A 21,043-nucleotide genomic window follows, 5' to 3' on the forward strand; every position below is an offset into this window, starting at 1 on the left:
TGCTAGAAATTGGAATGGTGGGGTCATTTTCAACTTTAGTAGGGTGTCAAATATTTTTCCAAGGAAACTGTTACCACTTACAATTTAGTAGGAATTTATTTTCAGCAACACTTGATATTGTCAGACCAATTTTTGCTCATTTGACATGTGTAAAATAATTTTTATTATTCTAATTTGCCTATTTCTGACTACAATAAATTTGACTATGTTTAAATATATGTGCTGATCAGTTGTATTTCCTCTGCTATGACATGCCTCTTCAGGAGTTGTCTATCTTTTTTAATGACTTGGAAACACATTTTTCAGTTTGTAGCTTGACTTTTCTCTTTCTTTACTATATCATTAGATGAACAAAATTTCTTGACTTCCATGTCATCATATTTGTGTTTTGCTCATTTTTAAAAATCTGGTTTAAGAGGCATTTCTCAACCCTGATCTTACAGATATATTATTATGCAAACATTTTATTATTAATTTTTTTTTTACATTTTAGTCTTTAATTCCTCTGGAATTTTTTGTCTACAGTGTGCGATAAGGGTCCATTTTCATGTTTTCCTCTGTGACTAATAAATCAATAATAAATAGCTGTATTTCTGGGTTTCCTGAGACCAACGTTGAGGCTTTCCTGTAATAACTGCCTTTCTGGGTTTCCTGAATGCAACCTTCCTGCCACTTGTTTCCTGCATTAAAACACTTTGTTCTCTAAATACCTAGGCTGAACTCTGACTGTTACAGTATTATTGTGGGAGTAGCTAAGTGCAGGCAGTAATCTAGATAATTCTGATTTTATTTTTCTACCAAACGAGTAGAAAAGACAGCTGGGGATTGTACAGAAAGCTATGCAAAAATTCAAGGAAAGATGGAACATTAAGAGTCACAGGTTGAGTATTTAGAATAATGCACCATGGCGTTTAAGTTAGACAGGAGGGTGGTATATATTTACATGTGCACACGCGAGCACGCACATGTATGTACATAGAGGCAACCCTCAACATTCTCCCGTTTGATTTTTGTACATTATCTGGCAAATATTAATATCCTCCAATTGCCTTTGGTACAATGAATTTGAACTTCAACCATCACAAAAGAGAAGGAATTTTAACCTCTAGTTCAAAAAAAAATGGCTGACAAAGATTTTAGAATTTACAGTACTTGGATACCTCCACGGGGGTTGCAAAGAGTCGGACATGACTGAGCGTCTGAGCACAGAGAGTTATATGGACAACTATATTTCATTCAAGGACTTAAATATTCAGATATTGAGTTTATTAGGAAATATCATCATGTCTACAGTGTTGTGTGAAGAGAAGGGTAAAATTTTTATGACTATGACTTTTATGTTATTCAACACCATTAGAAATAAAACCACTCATGTCAATTCCTCCAACAACATGGATTAGATAGGGGTCAATGACCCAGGTGGTCTGATCCTAGGAGCATCTCTTTTTCAGATTAGAGGATAAGCATATCCATTGAAATCAGGTTGTTTAGGTAAAAGTCACGTGTGTGTATATGTGTGTGTTAGTCGCTCAGTCATGTCCAACTCTTTGCAACCCTATGGACTAACGTTATCCAGGCTCCTCTGTCTATGGGATTCTCCAGGCAAGAATACTGGAGTCAGCTTGCCATTTCCTTCTTGAGGAAATCTAATCTTCTCAACCAGGGATCGAACTTGGATCTCTCGAATTGAAGGCAGATTTTTTACTGTCTGAGCCACCAGGGAAGCCTGATGCTTCTACTATATTTAGCTTTTCTACCTTGGGAAAGTCACTTAACATTTGTATGTCCTCTTCATTCATCTTTCAGTTCAGTTCAGTTCAGTTGCTCAGTCGTGTCCGACTCTTTGCGACCCCATGGATCGCAGCACACCAGGCCTCCCTGTCCATCACCATCTCTCGGAATTCACTCAGACTCACGTCCATCGAGTCCGTGATGCCATCCAGCCATCTCATCCTTGGTCATCCCCTTCTCCTCCTGCCCCCAATCTCTCCCAGCATCAGAGTCTTTTCCAATGAGTCAACTCTTCGCATGAGGCGTCCAAAGTACTGGAGCTTCAGCTTTAGCATCATTCCTTCCAAAGAAATCCCAGGGTTTATCTCCTTCAGAATGGACTGATTGGATCTCCTTGCAGTCCAAGGGACCCTCAAGAGTCTTCAGCATTACAGTTCAAACGCATCAATTCTTCGGTGCTCAGCCCTCTTCACAGTCCAACACTCACATTCATACATGAATGGAAAAAATAACATATTTACCTGATCAGGCTGTTGCTATGCTTAAACGAGATACTACTTCACAGTGCTTGGTAGAGTGACAGGTGCATTGTCAATGTCCAATAAATCTTATCTGTTACTATGATTATCTAGTGGGCTTCCCAGGTGGTGCTAGTGGTAAAGAATTGCCCTGCCAATGCAGGACACATAAGGGATGAGGTTTCGATTCCTGGGTGGGGAAGATCAGCTGGAGGAGGGAATGGCAACCCACTCTAGTATTCTTGCCTGGAAGTCCCATGGACAGAAGAGCCTGAGGGCTATCGTCTATGGTGTTGCAGTTAGAACACTCTTTGGCACTGCCTTTCTTTGAGATAGGAATGAAAACTGACCTTTTCCAGTCCTGTGGCCACTGCTGAGTTTTCCAAATTTGCTGGCATATTGAGTGCAGCACTTTCACAGCATCATCTTTCAGGATTTGAAATAGCTCCACTGGAATCCCATCACCTCCACTAGCTTTGTTCGTAGTGATGCTTTCTAAGGCCCACTTGACTTCACATTCCAGGATATCTGGCTCTAGGTGAGTGGTCACACCATCGTGATTATCTTGGTTGTGAAGATCTCTTTTGTACAGTTCTTCTGTGTATTCTTGCCACCTCTTCTTAATATCTTCTGCTTCTGTTAGGTCCACACCATTTCTGTCCTTTATTGAACCCATCTTTGCATGAAATGTTCCCTTGGTATCTCTAATTTTCTTGAAGAGATCTCTAGTCTTTTGCATTCTATTGTTTTCCTCTATTTCTTTGCACTGATCACTGAGGAAGGATTTATCTATCTTTGCTATTCTTTGGAACTCTGCCTTCAAATGGATATATCTTTCCTTTTCTCCTTTGCTTTTCACTTCTCTTCTTCTCACAGCTATTTTTAAGGCCTCCTCAGACAGCCGTTTTGCTTTTTTGCTTTTCTTTTTCTTGGGGATGGTCTTGATCCCTGTCTCCTGTACAGTGTCATGAACATCCGTCCATAGTTCATCAGGCACTCTGTAACTCAAAATTCTCCAAGCCAGGCTTCAACAGTATGTGAATTGTGAATTTCTAGATGTTCAAGCTGGTTTTGGAAAAGGCAGAGGAACCAGAGATCAAATTGCCAACATCTGCTGGATCATCGAAAACACAAGAGAATTCCAGCAAAACGTCTATTCCTGCTTTATTGACTATGCGAAACCTTTTGACTGTGTGGATCACTACAAACTGTGGAAAATTCTTAAATGATGGGAATACCAGACCACCTGACCTGCCTCTTGAGAAATCTGTATGGAGGTCAGGAAGCAACAGTTAGAACTGGACATGGAACAACAGACTGGTTCCAAGTCAGGAAAGGAGTATGTCAACGCTGTATATTGTCACCCTGCTTATTTAACTTATATGCAGAGTACATCATGAGAAACGCTGGGCTGAATGATGCACAAGCTGGAATCAAGATTGCCGGGAGAAATATCAATAACCTCAGATACGCAGATAACACCGCCCTTATGGCAGAAAGCAAAGAAAAACTAAACAGCCTCTTGATGAAAGTGAAAGAGGAGAATGAAAAAGTTGGCTTAAAGCTCAATATTCAGAAAACTAAGATCATGACATCCGGTCCCATCACTTCATGGCAAATAGATGTGGAAACAGTGGCAGACTTTGCTTTACGGGGCTCCAAAATCACTGCAGATGGTGACTGCAGCCATGAAATTAAAGGACACTTACTCCTTGAAAGGAAAGTTATGACCAACCTAGATAGCATATTAAAAAGCAGAGACATTACTTTGCCAACAAAGGTTCATCTACTGAAGTTTATGGCTTTTCCAGTAGTCATGTATGGATGTGAGAGTTGGACTATAAAGAAAGCTGAGCACTGAAGAATTGGTGCTTTTGAACTGTGGTGTTGGAGAAGACTCTTGAGAGTCCTTTGGACTGCAAGGAGATCAAACCAGGAAATCAGTCCTCAATATTCATTGGAAGGACTGATGTTGAAGCTGAAACTCCAATACTTTGGCCACCTGATGCTCAGAGCTGACTCATTTGGAAAGACCCTGATGCTGGGAAAGATTGAAGGTGGGAGGAGAAGGGGACAACAGAGGATGAGATGGTTGGTGGCATCACCAACTTGATGGGCATGAGTTTGTGTAAACTCCACGAGTTGGTGATAGACAGGGAGGCCTGGCATGCTGCAGTTCATGGGGTTGTAGAGTCGGATACGACTGAACAACTAAGCTGAGCTCAACTGATATTAGTGGTAGGGATCAGAAAGATGTAATTCACAAATCCTAATAAGATTAAAACACTATTTTCCCTGAGCCAACTTTACCCCTCCCCCACACCCTCTGTCACTCAGCAATTTCTATTTAACATTTGTGGGAAGCTTTTACTTATAACACTCCAACATATACCACTTAGGATCATAATAGAATACCCTGTATGGCAGTGATAACGCTTCATAGTCCTCAAACTAGCAGTATCAGCAATGCCTGGGAACTTGTGAGAAATATAAATTTGGGGGTCTCACTCCAGGTCTGCTAAATCAGAAACTCTGGGTGTGGTACCCAGCCATCCATATTTTAGCAAATCTTCTTGGTCATTCTGATGCATGCTAGTGTTTGAAAACCACTGTTCTAGAGTATCATTCTGGGTCATGGCTGAAAAAATAATTGACCCCTCATGGTACAAACGGAGAGATTTTTAACTCACGGGCTACTTAAATAGTGTGGGCAGAGTTAAGAGAGCATACTAGGGACCAGCAACAGCAAACAGACACGCCTACCTCAAGTTGCAAAGGGGTCAAGGGAGAAAGTGCATTACCTGAGCCCAGAGAGACCTGTCTCCTGAAGGAGGAATCGCCTGATGGTACCTGTTAAAATGGGACATCCAGGTATAAAACAGTGGGGACACCGAGAAGAAATACCTCAGCTTCTCTTTCTTCATGCCCTTTATCCAAACCCAAATGGAAACTAACTAGTCAGGGAGCCCAGGGGAGGCAGTCTTCGGGGCTCAGCTTCCCAGAGCATGAAGTGTGGCAGAGAATAGATTTGGAAGCTGGGTGCAGATGGAGAGTAAATAGTGCATATCTTGTGGAGACTGAACTAAGAGGAAGACAGAAGTGGGAGCTGAGGGCATCATAAATGTAGGCTGAAAAGGGGAAGAGAAATCAGAGTTCTCCTATACTGAGAACTGGAATAATAGACATTGGTTTAAGAGGAGATTTTAGTTTTGTTGAGCAAATATTGTTAAGTGCATATCTTGTGCTGGACACTGAGCTACCCTGGGTACTGGGGATTCATTTGTGAACAAAACTAGTAAGGCTGTTTTTCTCCTGAAGCTTAAATGCAGTCCCATAGAGATAGAAAGTAAACAAATATGTAATGGTCACATGCTGGATAAGTACTCTGTAGGATAGTAAAGTAGGGTAAGAGGACAGAGTGATGGTGGAGGCTGATCTTTTATGGAAGCTGATCAGGAAGGACTTGGTTGATAAGGAACAGTTGAACAGAAAACTGGAGGGAATCAAGGAGTGAACCATGGAGATATCTGAGGAAAGGGAGTTCCAGTCAGAACAGCAACTGTATAAGTTTTCAGGTGAAGAGGAGAGGGAGGAAGAAAGGAAGGAACAGGAGGTAGAGGGAGGTGAGACTGAGATATTAATAACATCAAAGGGAACAGGAGGTGTTTCCACTGTATTTATATCTTCATAACGAAATTGTCTTATTTACATGGGAAAGATCCAAGGAGAGGAATTCAGGGATGTGGTATCCAGGGGTAAACCCTGAGATTTTCTTTAAAGAAATAAAATCTTTATTAATTCCATTTGCAGAGCAATATAAATTCACTACGTGCTTCCCAGGTGGCGCTAGTGGTAAAGAACCCGCCTGTCAATGCAGGAGACTTGAGAGACACAGGTTTGATTCCTGGGTTGGAAGATCCCCTGGAGGAGAATGAGACAACCCACTCCAGTATTCTTGTCTGGAGAATCCCATGGACAGAGGAGCCTGGCAGGCTTCAGTCCATAGAGTCTCACAGAGTCAGACACTGAAGTGACTTAGCATGCATGCGTAAGTTTACTACATAAGGTCTGGAACATTTAGAAATGATAAGATGTTTCATTTTTGTTTGTTTTTTGTTTCTTATTTTTGGAAAGGTTAACATGCCCCACCCAGTAAGTCCAATGACCTTTCATAACTTGAGGGTATTTTCTAATTTAAATAAACTTAAAAATTTTTAGAATAGTTAAAAATTTACAGAACTGTTGCAAAGATGTTATAGAATCCTATTTCCATATACCCTTCAACCAATTTCTCCTGATTTTTTGCATTTTATATGGCCACAGTATATATATCACAACTAAGAAACCATTAGTACATAACTAGAGACCAGTCTTTATTTCGATTTCTCTGGTTTTCCAAAATACCTTCTTTTTGTTCCAAGATCCCGTCCAGGATATCACGTTACATTTAGTTGTCCTGTCTCCTTAGCCTTCCCTAGTCTGTGGTAGCTTCCCAGATTTTCCTTGTTTCTGATGACCTGACCAGTTTTGAGAAGTATGGTTCAGTTTTTGGAAACTGCCTCTAACATTGTGTTTGTTTGATATTTTCTTCATGGTTAGACTGGGGTTATAAGTTTTGAAAGAAGACCACAGAGGTAAAATGCATTCTCCGTTAAATCATATCAAGAATACATGCTATCAACATGAATTATGCTTCTGTGATCTTAGATAATTTAACAATTAAAAATCTGCATAGTGAATAAGGACCACAGAAATATTTGGAAGTAGAAGGAGAAATTGGATAGTTTTGCAGTAAAACAAAAGGGCATATTTCTGTAGTTTGTATACATACCAACACACACACAGGCTTTTTATAAAAAAGTAAAAACTGACCACAAGATGTCACTGTTAACTTTTGTATGGGCAAGAAGGGTACCTTGAAGAACACAAGATTTTGCAGGGCATATGTGGTTAAAATTTATTATTTTAAAAACTTTGACAATAAGTAACCACCCCCCTTCAAATGTTTCAGCTTTACAAAACCACCAGAATGTTTTGAGTTTGGATGTTAATTTTTTCCTTGAGTTTTGCAAACTATTTTCCCTAGAATTCACACCCAAGTCTATTTATACCAGTCTATGTCTGACGCAGGATACAGCATGCTTGGGGCTGGTGCATGGGGATGACCCAGAGAGATGTTATGGGGAGGGAGGTGGAGGGGGGTTCATGTTTGGGAACGCATGTAAGAATTAAAGATTTTAAAATTAAAAAAATAATAATAAAGAAAAAAAAAAGAAAAAAAAAAAGCAAATCTTTCCCCTTCTATTTTGAATAGTATCTTCACCTTTCTAAGTTTATTGCAGTAAATTTAAATTTTAGAATAATTTATAATGTTACACTCACAAATACCTACTCCATTGTAATTGTATTGATTCTGTGGAAGTTTGAGGAGAGTTGAAATTCTCAACATATCAGGTCTTCCCATGAATAAGCATGCTAATCCCTACATTTATCTAGGTCTTCTTTAATTTTTCTCAATAATGTTTTATTGTTTTATATGTAGAGGTCTTATACACCTACCATTAGATTTGCTATATTTCAAAATTTTAATGTTTTGTGTTGTGCTCATTAACATTTTTATTTTCTAATTAATTGTTGTGGGAATTTATGAAATTACAGATCATTCCATGTTGAATTTATAATCATTAACTTTTCTAAAAATGAAAATGTTTATGTGTGGGAAAAAAAAGAAATTTAATTTAAAGCAATATTTTTTTTAATGAAGTTGAATGCTCTGTTCTTAAATAGAAAACAAATCCACTGGAATCACTCTGATTTTATATTATTTTTTAACCGGTAACAATAGCTTTATTTGAACTAATGAACATTTCCTCCAGAAAAGATTTAATAGAAGATGAAAAAAGTACATCATACAAGATGCTTGATGTGATTAAAACTGGTTCCATTCTCAAACAATAGTTTAGAAATGGAAGTATTAAATTAGTATCTCTTGCTTTTTACTACATGATTTAAAACATTACTCTGCAGGTGAAGTAGAAAGAAATCTATTTTCAACCCACTATTTTCCAGTGTATCTACATTTAAACCTTCCTGAATGTAACAGTTTTGATTTCCAAAGCAGACCTCATAACTCTGACTTTGTTATGGTTTTGCTGTTTTTAAAGTCTTTATTGGAGTATAGCTGATTCACAATGTTGTATTAGTTTCAGATGTATAGCAAAGTGAATCAGTTATACATAGCCATGCATCCACCCTTTTTTAGACTTTTCCCCATATAGGCCTTTGCAGAGTGTTGGGTAGAGTTCTCTATGCTATACAGTGCCCTCATGCTCATGGTCGTTTGCTCACTCGTGTCTGACTCTTTGCGACCCCATGAACTGTAGCCCTCCAGGCAAGAAAACTGGAGTGGGCAACCATTCCCTTCTGCAGGAGATCTTCCTGACTCAGGGATCAAATTCAAATCTCCTGCATTATAGCAGATTCTTTACCGTCTGAACCACCAGGAAAGCCTGTGCCATACAGTAGGTCCTTATTATTGATTTTATATACAGTAGTGTGTATATGTCAATCCCAGTCTCCCAATTTATCCCTCCATATAGCCCTTTACTTACCTTTTGTTTTTCTTCTGCCTCTGAAGGGACCTTTCATTTTTTACTCCATTCTTCACAAATTCACATTATGGTAGCGTCTCCCACTGTCATAGAGTAATAATGACTAGAAAGTACTTCCTAGTTGAACCAGGTATATACTTCTCTAAGTTTTTACCCATTGATCCTAGTTCTGTCCTTGGAAACCTAGCGGAGCTGTTTTCTCCTGCTCCTACGTAGCAGCCTTTCAGATACTTGGTGACCATTGTCATTTAACTCTCCAAGCTTCTCTCTTATTCTCCTAAGCTCATCCAGACTTTCTGACCATTTTAATGTTAGTACTACTTTTAGGTCCCTATCATCTCGCTACTCTCCCCTGATATTACAGACTTACAAAGTCCTCCTAAAATGTGGGGTGTGTCTGTGTGTGTGTGTGTGTGTGTGTTACTTCAGTTGTGTCTGACTCTTTGCAGCCCTATGGACTGTAGCCTGCCAGGCTCATCTGTCCACGGGATTCTTCAGGCAAAAATACTGGAGTGGGCTGCCACTTCCTCCTCCAGAGGATCTTGCCAACCTAGGCATAAAATCCGGATCTCTTAGTCTCCTGTATTGGCAGGCAGTTCTTTGTCACTAGTGCCACCTGGGAAGCCTTAAAATGTGATGCCAGAACTAAAAGTTTATATATCAGACATGTTGGAGAAGCAGAGAGTACATCAGGACATTGATTTTCAAAATTTATTTTGGTAGCTTCATGACATCACTCACTTTATTAATCAACCCTTTGTAGACTCTCTGTTAATGACATATTGCCACTTAGGTTCCTACTGTTCTGGTGGGTGAGGGGTATGTGTGTGTGTCTCCTGTCTACCTGTCTATCCTTTCCTCAACCTTACTCCTTCTGACATTTAGGTTATGTCTGATTAAGCAAGAAAAAGGAGTTTACCCTTCCTACTTCATTTCTTCTTTTAATAACACAGGCCAAGATGTATATGTTTGAGATATGACCATATATAAATATATCCAATGAATTCTTATTCATGTGGAATCTACTTGTATGATTATCAACAGCACAGAACGATGGAAAGTCATATTTTCTGGGATGGATTTCTTGTAATAATGCAGCCAAGGCAGACCATCTATACTGGATTTGAAACCCTAAATGTTTGAATTATCATCCAGACTTAAAACTCACAACCTAAGTTAACCTATGAATTCACAAACTCTTTTGGGCTATATCACCTAATCTTGAATGGCTATTGAGGAATAGAAAACAAGGGAATAGAAATATAATGAAGTGGCTTAGAACGTAAAAATAAGAAACTGATGTACTGGTTTCATCTGTTGGACAGATGGACTCCCACTTACTACTTATGATATTCTGGGCATCTCACATATTTGGTTCCCAGTGTTACTGTAAGGGTTAATTGAGATGGGGTATATAGGCTCTCAGCATAGCACCTGGTCCACAAGACACACTCAGTAAAATATAGCTATTATGATTAATAACAAACAGTCCTCAAATAAGTGTGTACTTTCTGTGTACATATAATTGACATATATTTAAAGAAGCATGTTGATGGATTTACAGTGATATAAGAATACCTGGCCCCTTCTGTGATCTATAGTCGGTGCTTGTGAAAAAACTGTCAAAATTTAGAGAATAGGCTCATGTGATGGAACAGAACTATCCCACACAGAATTAACTTCTAACAGAAGCTTCATCAGCAGTCTAACCAGCTGACCTTCCTCCTGTCTTTAGTGTGGCCATGATAGTGTTCAGCTTTGGCTTGTTTGGCCACCAAACTTTACTCTGCATAAGATTATGAGGGAGTAAGGGGCCAAGTCACCTTTTATTTCTCTCCTCACTATGTCTTGACACTAATTCTGGATTGTCTTTTTAATTTGGTGGAGGAAAATCAAAACCTCCTTATAATATAGCACATCTCATTCCCTTAATATTTTAGAAATGGTTATGTTGAAATCAGGGTCTCTGTATTTGTTCCTTTAAATGAGGACAGTTTGGGGGTTTTCAAAAGGCTTTCACCATTAGCTCATTCCATCCCATGGGGGCATTTAAGTAGCCAGCTCAGTTCAGCAGGAAGTCAGATGAGAAATTTCTCAATACTCTGTTATAAACTAAAGATTTGCTCACTTTTCTCCCATGTCCAATATCTGCAGTTACCAATCTTTCCACAAAGCTTGTCATCAGGGCTTGAGTCTCACTCTGTTTTGCCCCAACACAATTTGGCTCTAGCACAGTGATGATTTTCTCTTCATTGATAATTTAGTGATTTGTTCCCTGTGATCTGTGTCAAATGATTATACTAAATTGTCATCATTACTACTATGTCATCAATATTAATAGACATGCTATTATCATTTATGCATATTTTGAATGATCAGGCAAACAGATTGACCTATATTCACTCAAAAGCTCTATGACACTACCAAATTTAAATTAAGCAATTTCAGAAAAATTTATGGACCCTTGTGGCAGCTTAACTGACATAAGTTTTATACTCACAAATATTTTCTCATATTATTTATACAAACATTCAGACCAGAGTGCTGTTTTAGACATTTGCAAGATCTATAGGATTTTCTCTCCTTCCTTTTGATCTTACTCTTTAAAAAGCAATAATAACAACAAAAAACCTTTATTCTGTTGTATATAAAACCAGAACATTTTTTACATAGATAATCTGGACCTCAAAGATATGGTCTTAACTTAGGAAGTCTCAAACTCAAATTCATAGTCCTATTTTCTGATCTGAGGACACTTTTTTCTCTTTTAATTTTTCCCTTTAATGGTGTATGCATTAGCAGTAATACTTAGAGTGCACTTATAAGTAACAAGCACAATCTTATTAAGGTTTCTGTAATTTAATTTCAATGATATTGATTATATCTGAAGGACACATTATTCTTGATTTTTCTGATACACAGGACTGAACACAAATCACTATAAACCCCCACTCTCTGGGCTTTTCCCTCAGAGGATAGCTAAGGTCAGAGATGATGCATATCCCAGGATATTGTCAGAAAGGGGAGGGAAAGGTCCTTTCAAACTGTCCCCTTCACTTGTCTTTTTCATATCTTGGAGCTGTTGGGGGAACTATTAGCCAACAAAACTGCTGGCTCTAACCTTGCATATCTTCTCCCTGGAGCTCAGCATAGCCTGGGCGTGGGGACAGAATCTCTGTGGGGGCTGGTGGAAGTTCACCACTCAACAGTGTGGTCATAGATCATACATGTTCCAGGAAAACACCACAGAGCCCTGGACCCATCCATTAGATGGCCTCAGACTCTCAATCGGTCCTCCTGGACATAATGAAATAATACAGATTCTAAAACACGATGCCTCTGCAACCCAATGAATCACTAAACAATTTATATTATAATGTTACTCAGTTTTTAAACTTGATCAACAAGTACATAGTCTATGTAAAAATTTAAGCAGTAGGCTATGACAATGCCAGCAGCTGGTCACTGACCTTGTCTTTGTTAACGCCCCTCAGTGAGCACAGAGACAAATGTAGTTTTAGTCCCCTCCCCATTCCAGTCCCTCTGCCACAGACTCACCTTTAACCAGCACTTAATTCTCTATCAAAATATTTTTCCAGGATGTGAAAAGAACCAACTTCCAGGCAAGAGAGAAAAAGAGAATGACTGATTCTAGTTAATGACTTCCAGATAAGAATTTGCTTATTTTCCTAATGGCCTACTGAGTTCTGCTAAGCTATCATGTCACAAACAGAAAGATAACTTTAATGGGAGAACTGTCTAAGGATCCCAGGGCATAGCCACAGCACCTTTGTCTACATAAAATATTTTTTTTTAATAAATAAACAAAGGGGAGCTTCAAACAAGTAGAACCTAAGAATAATATAACTAAGTATTCAATGAAACTATTTTCACAACATACAAAATCAACAAAAGACTAAACACATATTTTCGGTCCATTGTAAAAAGAAAAAAAGTTCTTATTTAAGAGATAGTGTGGAGAAAGAGGTGAGTGTAATGAAAATTTTTGTTCACTTGCAGGCACGATCGAGAATTCCAGCCTAGGGTTGCTTCATTCAGCCTTCCCTTTGCTGCTTTTCTGCCATAATTATCTGAGGTACATCTCCCAGAGTAGCCACTAATATGAAACCCCTGCTAAACAAAATGTAAACACTAAACAAACAGTAATGATGGTCTTTAGTTCACCACAGAGGTCTGACCACATTAAACATGAATGAGTAGGTGGTTTTAAGAATACTGTCAAATAACAGAAAATAATCTGTTGCTGAAAATAACATTGAATAGTGGAAAAAGAGATCCCCAAATTATCTCATCCTCATAATAATAAATGAAATAAGGTAAGATATTAATAAAAACATAATAGCAGACCAAGGCTATCATTCAAGGAAAACATTTTGGTATGCTTTATTATAATTAACAGTTATAGAGAGGAAAAAGCAAAAAATTGGGAGGAATTGTGGTTACAATTTTCAGAACTGCCCTTGCATGGAGGGTATATTTCCTGCCTCTAGGGAAGCATTTACTTTTCACTTCATTTTTATCAATCTATAAATGATACTCAGGGAGAAAAAAAGAAGTAAATATGTCTTTACTTTAAAGAGATATTTGGTTTAATGTTTATAGAGTGATTTTGTTGTTTATAAATTTAAAAAGTATTATTACAGCATTTGTGGCATTTAAACCTATAATTAAAGTGACCGAATATTTTCCATAACTCCCCCTTATATTCAGTCCTTTATAATTTTTTTGCAAGTTCATAGTCTGAAGCTAAAACTTTCCATGTTTTATACATTAATAAATATATATTGTCTGTAATCACACATTATTCAAAAAAGACTGAATACCAGTAATTTGTCTTGGATAATTTGAGTTACTGATGTTTCTAGATAAAGCAAAAGAATTCTATATTTCATTTTCAACTAGAGCTTAAAATCAAATGTAGCATTCAGGGAACCAAATGGAGTTATATAAAGTTGAAAACTAATATAATAATGATTGAATAGATTTAAAACCATGGTCTTAACATGTTCTGTTGCAAATTTTACCTTAGAAACGTACTTTTGATTTTTGGACCAGTTCCTCTTCATTGAAAGCTAGAATATAATAATTAATTTGATATTTAGAAAAAGGCTGCATTTCTAGGACCAGGGTAGATTCCAAAATTTTCCATTATATTATACTTTTTAAAATTGTTTAAGAGAAACAGAAATTATGTGGACTTTTGAGAAGAATTATACTCTCGTAAATATATGCTGCAACAAAATTCAATCATAGATTATGACATCTTAGTTTCTGCTCTTCAACACTTGGCCAATGAATAGTATGAGGCAAAGGGTACAGGATGAGAGTGGAGAGGAGAAAGAACTCTCAATAATCTATTTTTTTTTTTAATCCAGTAACCAGAAAGTGCCATTGGCTACTGATCCTCTATATTACAAATGAAAGGAAACAAGCTGATGTGGACCCAGTTTTGTTTTTTTTTTTAATACATATAACACTCAGAGGTTTGGTACAGGTAGTGGCATATTTTGCACACCTAAACTGAGAACACAGATCATTCATCATACATTTCTTGAGAACATTTGTTGTCCCACTGGATCAGGCCAACAAAGTGCCCAAAGAATTAGATAGAGAGTCGTTTCAGAGAGTTGAGGGAAACAGAAAGCAATATCAATACACAGTGATGCTGATGAAGGTTACCTCGAATATTAATTCACAACGTTTTGGAATTGCTAGGGGGGAAAGTGTTCTTGCCTGGAGAATCCCAGGGACGGGGGAGCCTGGTGGGCTGCCGTCTATGGGGTCGCACAGAATCAGACGCAACTGAAGGGACTTAGCACCAGCAGCAGCAGCAGGGGAGAAAGTTACAGTGCTCTAAAAAATTGGCGAGGCCAGTTTAGAGAATGCTAAGCTAGCTCAAAGCTTTTCCTCAAACTTTAACTCTGCCTTCCAGTCTACAAAAGCTTTAGTATTTAATGTTATCCCATATCTCGCAATGCAGTTCATGGACTGGCAACATTGGCATTTACTGGAAGCTTGTTCATGTAAAAATTTGGGGGCTCCAATCCAGACCTACTGTGTAAGAATCTGCATTTTAAAGAGATTGTTAGGTGATTCATATGCATGTTGGAATTTGAGAGGCATTATCCTAGATTCTGTCTTCTTAATAATTGTCAAACCGAGCTAAAAGCAGAAGCTGGATTTCCCTTTATGTTTGAACTTTGGAAAGATACAACCTCAAAGAGCAACTCCAGCATTGTGGTGTATTTAATTAGAGAAAATGGGCCCAAGATAACCTTTGACTCTAGTTCCCCATGGTGTGCATGTAAATAGAATCAGTTCACAAGCTCCTGTTTGCATTTTAAAGTGATAATAGGTAGCCTGGAGATCTGAAGACACATGTAATTGAGACTGGGAAAGTATTTAGTTCCCTTTTGACCAAAGACTGTGAGATGATCATGGGCCATAGCAGCAGATGCTACAGACGAAATGGAATGGTACATCACTAGGCGAGACTAGAAAGAATTGAGAGGGTAGCTCATGAAACAGAGGCCCCTCTTATCCCACTCTTATAATTTTTTTTTCTTTTTTTTTCTTTTAATTCTCACATTGAAGGCAGGTGGAGAAGGGGACGACAGAGAACAAGATGATTGGATGGCATCACCAACTCAGTGGACCTGACTTTGAGCAAGCTCTGGGAGATGGTGAAGGACAGGGAAGCCTGTTGTGCTGCAGTCCATGGGGTTGCAAAGAGTCAGACATGACTGTGTGACTGAACAACAGATATCTACTAAAGTGAGGTGAGAGAGAAAGGTGATGGGGGAATAGGAAAAATAGGGTAGCTGGAGAGCCTTTGATTTACCTAGCTAACCTGAAAGAGACTAAGTTCTAAACTGGAAAAATCTAGGTTGCTTTACAGGCCTGAGTTTGTAAATTTTATTGTTTTTGTTTGTTTGTTTGTTTGTTTTTTCATCTATTAACATATTTGGGGCAAAAATTAAAAAAATTATTACTTCATAGAAAATAAATTGCACTTTGGCACATCTAACATAATATTAAAAATTTAAAGCACAATATAAATATGAACTATCTTTGCTTAGAATCCTTTAGTGGCTTCTTATGACTTCTAAATTTTCAATTGGCATGTATCATTTCATTTGGTTCTTGGCTACAGCTCTAGCATCATTTTCTGAAACCAGCAATGGAGTTTGGGGAAAAAACATTAAGGAAATAAAAGAAAATTTCCATGCAAGTTCTAATCCAGTAGACCTGTTTTGGGTGTATATGTCTGCCTGTTTGTCTGACTGTGAAATACATATGACATCAGCCCTTTATCAGTTAATTCTGAACAAAATCATGTTGTAGTTAAAAGCCATCCCAAAACTGAATGGGAGGAAAAAATAGAAGGCCCAATGTATAACTTACATCAGAATCATATAAACATTTGTTAAAAATTCAAATCATTGCTCTTGCAGCTGCCTCCCCCTCACCCCTACCTTCGCTGTCCTATCTCCCCACCCCACATCTATCCCCGCCCCCACCCCCAGCCTCAGCCCAGCCCAGTTCCCAGGAGGAAGGAGTTCCTGTATAAAGAAGAGCATCTGATGCAAAAATGTGGCTCTGAGAGTTCAGTTCAGTTGCTCAATCATATCCAACTCTTTGTGACCCCATGGAGTGCAGCACACCAGGTTTCCCTGTCCATCACCAACTCCCGGAGCTTGCTTAAACTCACGTCCATCAAGTCCGTGATGCCATCCAACCATCTCATCCTCTGTCATGCCATTCTCCTCCTACCTTCAATCTTTTCCAGCATCAGGGCCTTTTCCATTGAGTCAGTTCTTCGCATCAGTTAGCCGAAGTACTTGAATTTCAGCTTCAGCATCAGCCCTTTCAATGAATATTCAAGACTGATTTCCTTTAGGATGGACTGGTTTGATCTCCTTACAGTCCAAGGGACTCTCAAGAGTCTTCTCCAACACCACAGTTCAAAAGCATCAATTCTTCGGTGCTCTGCTTTCTTTGTAGTCCAACTCTCACATCCATACATGACTACTGGAAAAACCATAGCTTTGACTAGATCGACCTTTGTCGGCAAAGTAATGTCTCTGCTTTTTAACATGCTGTCTAGGTTGGTCATAGCTTTTTTTCAAAGAGCAAGCATCTGAGAGTGAGAGAATACCAAAGAAATACCTGGGCCAATTCCAGTGATAGTAGAAAAGGTTCCCAAAGCTCGGATACGATACCTGGATAAAAAGAAGTACCTGGTGCCTTCTAATCTTACAGTTGGTCAGTTCTACTTCTTGATCCGGAAATTAATTTGTCTCTGAGCTGAGAAGGCCTCATTTTTCTTTGTTGTCAGTGTCATTCCACTTGGCAGTGCCCTGATGGGTCATCCATACCAAGAATATCATGAAAAAGCCTGCTTTCTGTATGTTGCCTAGAGTTATGAAAGTGTCTACAGTCCATAAAGCTGCTGCCCCTAAGGTGAGGGTATCCTATTCTACAAAGAGAGATGTAGCCCCCTTTCCTTGATTTACTCATCCCTGAGGCTCAAACACCACCTTCTTTCTTCAGGACCTGCACTTCCTAATGTTTGAGACTCTCCTTGAGCCCCTCTTAACAGGAAGGTTAGTGTGGAAGATGGCCTCTGGTGCCTCCCCTTTCTTCTCTTTTCTCTATCATCTTTCTTATTCCACCAGATACTTCTTGATTGTCAGTCTCTGTCACTTCCAGTGATTATTTTGGTTTCTGTTCCCTTTCCAACTGCCTAAGGAGATCAGAACCCAAATAATCCCTCCTTCTCACTACTTTCTTTTTTTGGAGGGGTAGATGGAAGGGACTGAAACTGTCAGGGGAGGCAGGAAAAAGGTACCTCAAAAAAGAGGAAACCACCAAAAAAATTCAAATTATTGAAATGGAACTGGCTTGATACATGGAATCACTTATTCCCACTTAGCTGCATGCTGTTGAAGGCTGTTTAAGCTGGGCTTGTTTGGATGGTTCTACTGGTCATAACTGGAGTCACTCATGCTTCTAAAGCCAGCCAGGTTCAGCAAGGGATGATTCTGCCCCACATGTTTGATAGCCTCCTTATGGGCTTCCCTGGTGGCTCAGATGATAAAGTGTCTGTCTACAATGCGGGAGACCTGGGTTCGATCCCTGGTTTGGGAAGATACCCTGGAGCAGGAAATGGCAATCCACTCAAGGACTATTGCCTGGAAAATCCCATGGACAGAGAAGCCTGGTAGGCTACAGGCCATGGGGTCACAAAGAGTCGGACACAACTGAGAGACTTCACTTTCTTTCTTTCACTTCATGGGACCAGAAGGCTAGCCTAAGTGTGTCCTCTTTGTGTATGTGCTCTGAAATGCAGGGCCATTCATGCTACAGTTTACAAACTTCTCTTAGTGTCACAATTGCTAATACCTCACTGATTAAAGATCAATATTAAAAAAAAAAAATCTGAGTAAGTCTGCTCTACCAACTATAGGAAAGCAGTGAATGTTACATGCCAAAGAGTACAGATTTATAATTCAGTTACATGGATAAAGAATGGACAAGTAATCCACTCTACCACAAATCTTTTAAAGATAGCGGACCCTCCATCATAAAGAAGTTATTGCAGTTAGTAACAGTTAGAGATGTAAAATCTAGCCCAGTGGTGGTGAATTTCTCCATAATGTGACCTTTTCACAGAATCAAGTCCTTTTCAAGGTTTCTTTTAGAAAAACTTAATTAGCAATTGTAAAATTGATCACCAAATTATGGGTTAAAATTTACATATTCACAAATTTAGTTGTATCACTTTCATGTTCTACAGAGGGGACAATAAACTACAACCCACAGGCCAAGTCTGGTCAGCCTCTGATTTTGTCAATAAAGTTTTATTGGACCACAACCCTTCTCATTTGCTCACTTTTGTCTATGGCTGTTTTTAATGCTACAACAGTAGAGCTGGGTAGTTGTGACAGAGATCTAATTGCCTGCTTATTTACTGAAAAGCTGAAAATATTTATTATCTCACTCTTTACAGAAAACTAGACATTTATTCTTATCATATTTTAAGGCACATGTACAAGTTAATTTCTCTTAGATGTCACTGAAGATCTATTTCCTTTCAAAAAGAAAAAAAAGTTTTAATAACTAACAGAACCAGGATCTGAATGCACATCTGGCTGACGGGAAAGCCAATGCTCTTTCCAATACATTACACTGTTTCTACAGTATTTGCTCTGTTTTGAGCAATGCTACTCATGATGATAAGGGAGAGAGAATAGAATGACCTATGTATCAAAGTCATGATCTGAATCATGTGAAAACTTGTTCAGCATTCAAACTCTTGAAACAAAATCTCTATGCTTGGGAGCTGGACATCTGAATTTTAACAAATGTTATAAGTGATCCTTTCTCACACTGACAACAAAGAACACAGGTATTAATGGAGGAAACAGCTTGTGATTGATGTTGGATTTCAGTTGATGGATTTGAGGAGAGCTGAAAAGCCTGAAATAATTTTGGTCTTGAAGGGTCCATGGTGAAATAGATCTGGGAAAGATATAGAGCAACCTTATTCCTGACACAGCTGTCTTCAGTTTTTTAAGGGTACAAGAGAGGATGGCAAGAGTTCTTGATGTTACGTGTAAAGAAACGTGAAGGTTAGTGATGAGTGTGAGCAGCATTGCTGCTCAAGAGGTCATAGATGTCATTTGAATTGATGTTCATACCAGAGAAAGGGTGATGATTTTAAATCTTTGCATTGTCAAAGAGAGTCAGGGCTATCCTTTGAAGAGGGAAAGGAGTTTGGGGCAACATGCTAAAATGTCTTCAAACCTCATGTCAATATAAAATACTAGGAGAAGATGAGACCAGTCAATGCCAGAGTGAAGCCAGGGGCATCTCTTACTGATACCTTAGTTCCCTATTCCTCCACCTTACCCCTCAAAGTGGGGAGTAAGTATATAAAAAGGGGAAAAGATGAGCTTTCTTTGAGCCAGAACCTGCCACCTTACTCTAAGAGTGGAGGAGGCAAGATTTTAGCCTGCAGTACCTCAGGGAAGGAGATAATCCTTGAACTGAATTGACATTTTTTTTTTTTTTAACAATGCAAAGGAATATATCTAGTACTGAAACAAACAGAAATCTATGCTAATAACGAAGTAATTTCTGAGAGACAATTCCCCATGGGTCCCTTTCTGCACTTCCTTTGAATAGAGGCACTAACTGCCTTTGCAATAACTGTCTTTTCAAGGACAGCTGTATAATGAATAGCCTTGGAAAACAGATATAGTGTCTTTTTCTGAGCAAAAGGCCAGTATAATAAAATTAATGTCTTTCTGCAGAGCAACAGCAAGCAGGTTTACTGCCCATGGTAAAAGTTTTGGGTTCCATTAGCTTGGAGTTACTTTCTTGTAACATAATCTGCTGTATGTGCACGTGTAACACGGCCCTCTTCATCTTATGAGATTGAGATGTGTGCAACTAGCACAACAATGCTCATCTCCTGGTCACAAACTATTGTTGAGAGTAATGACCTATCTTCTAGCTCTAATCTAAGAGCCTTATGCCTTCTACTAGTGTCAACAAAACTGTGGTAGGTTAATTTGTCTCATATTTTTCAGTTTTTGATAAGGAATACATAAGAATATATGTCAGGAAACGTGGGGCTTGTGCACTGCTGGCGGAAATGTAAACTGGTACAAACCTATGGAAAACAGTATGGAGACTTGTCAAAATTAAAAAAAAAAGAACCACAGTATGATCCAGCAATTCCACTTCAAGATATTTATTTGAAAGAAACAAAAACACCAACTAAGAAACATATAAATCCTATGTTGATTGTAGCATTATTCACAATAGCCAAGACAGGAAAACAACTAAGTTCCACTGACAAATGAGTGGATAAATATATATATATATATATATATATATATATATATTTCTATTGTTAATGTATATATATTGCATATAATATAATATATAATATGTATAATATATATAATGTATATACTATGTAATATATATATTATCCAGCCATAACAAATAAGGAAATCCTACCATTTGCAACAATATGGATGAAAGGCATTATGCCTTGAAGGCATTATGCTAAGTGAAATAAGTCAGACAGAGAACTGCAGATAACACATGATCTCACTCGCATGTGAAACTGCAACAAACCAACAAACA

Source organism: Ovis aries, chromosome 16 (genome assembly GCF_016772045.2).
Source record: "Ovis aries strain OAR_USU_Benz2616 breed Rambouillet chromosome 16, ARS-UI_Ramb_v3.0, whole genome shotgun sequence".
NCBI classification, from domain to species: Eukaryota; Metazoa; Chordata; class Mammalia; order Artiodactyla; family Bovidae; genus Ovis; species Ovis aries.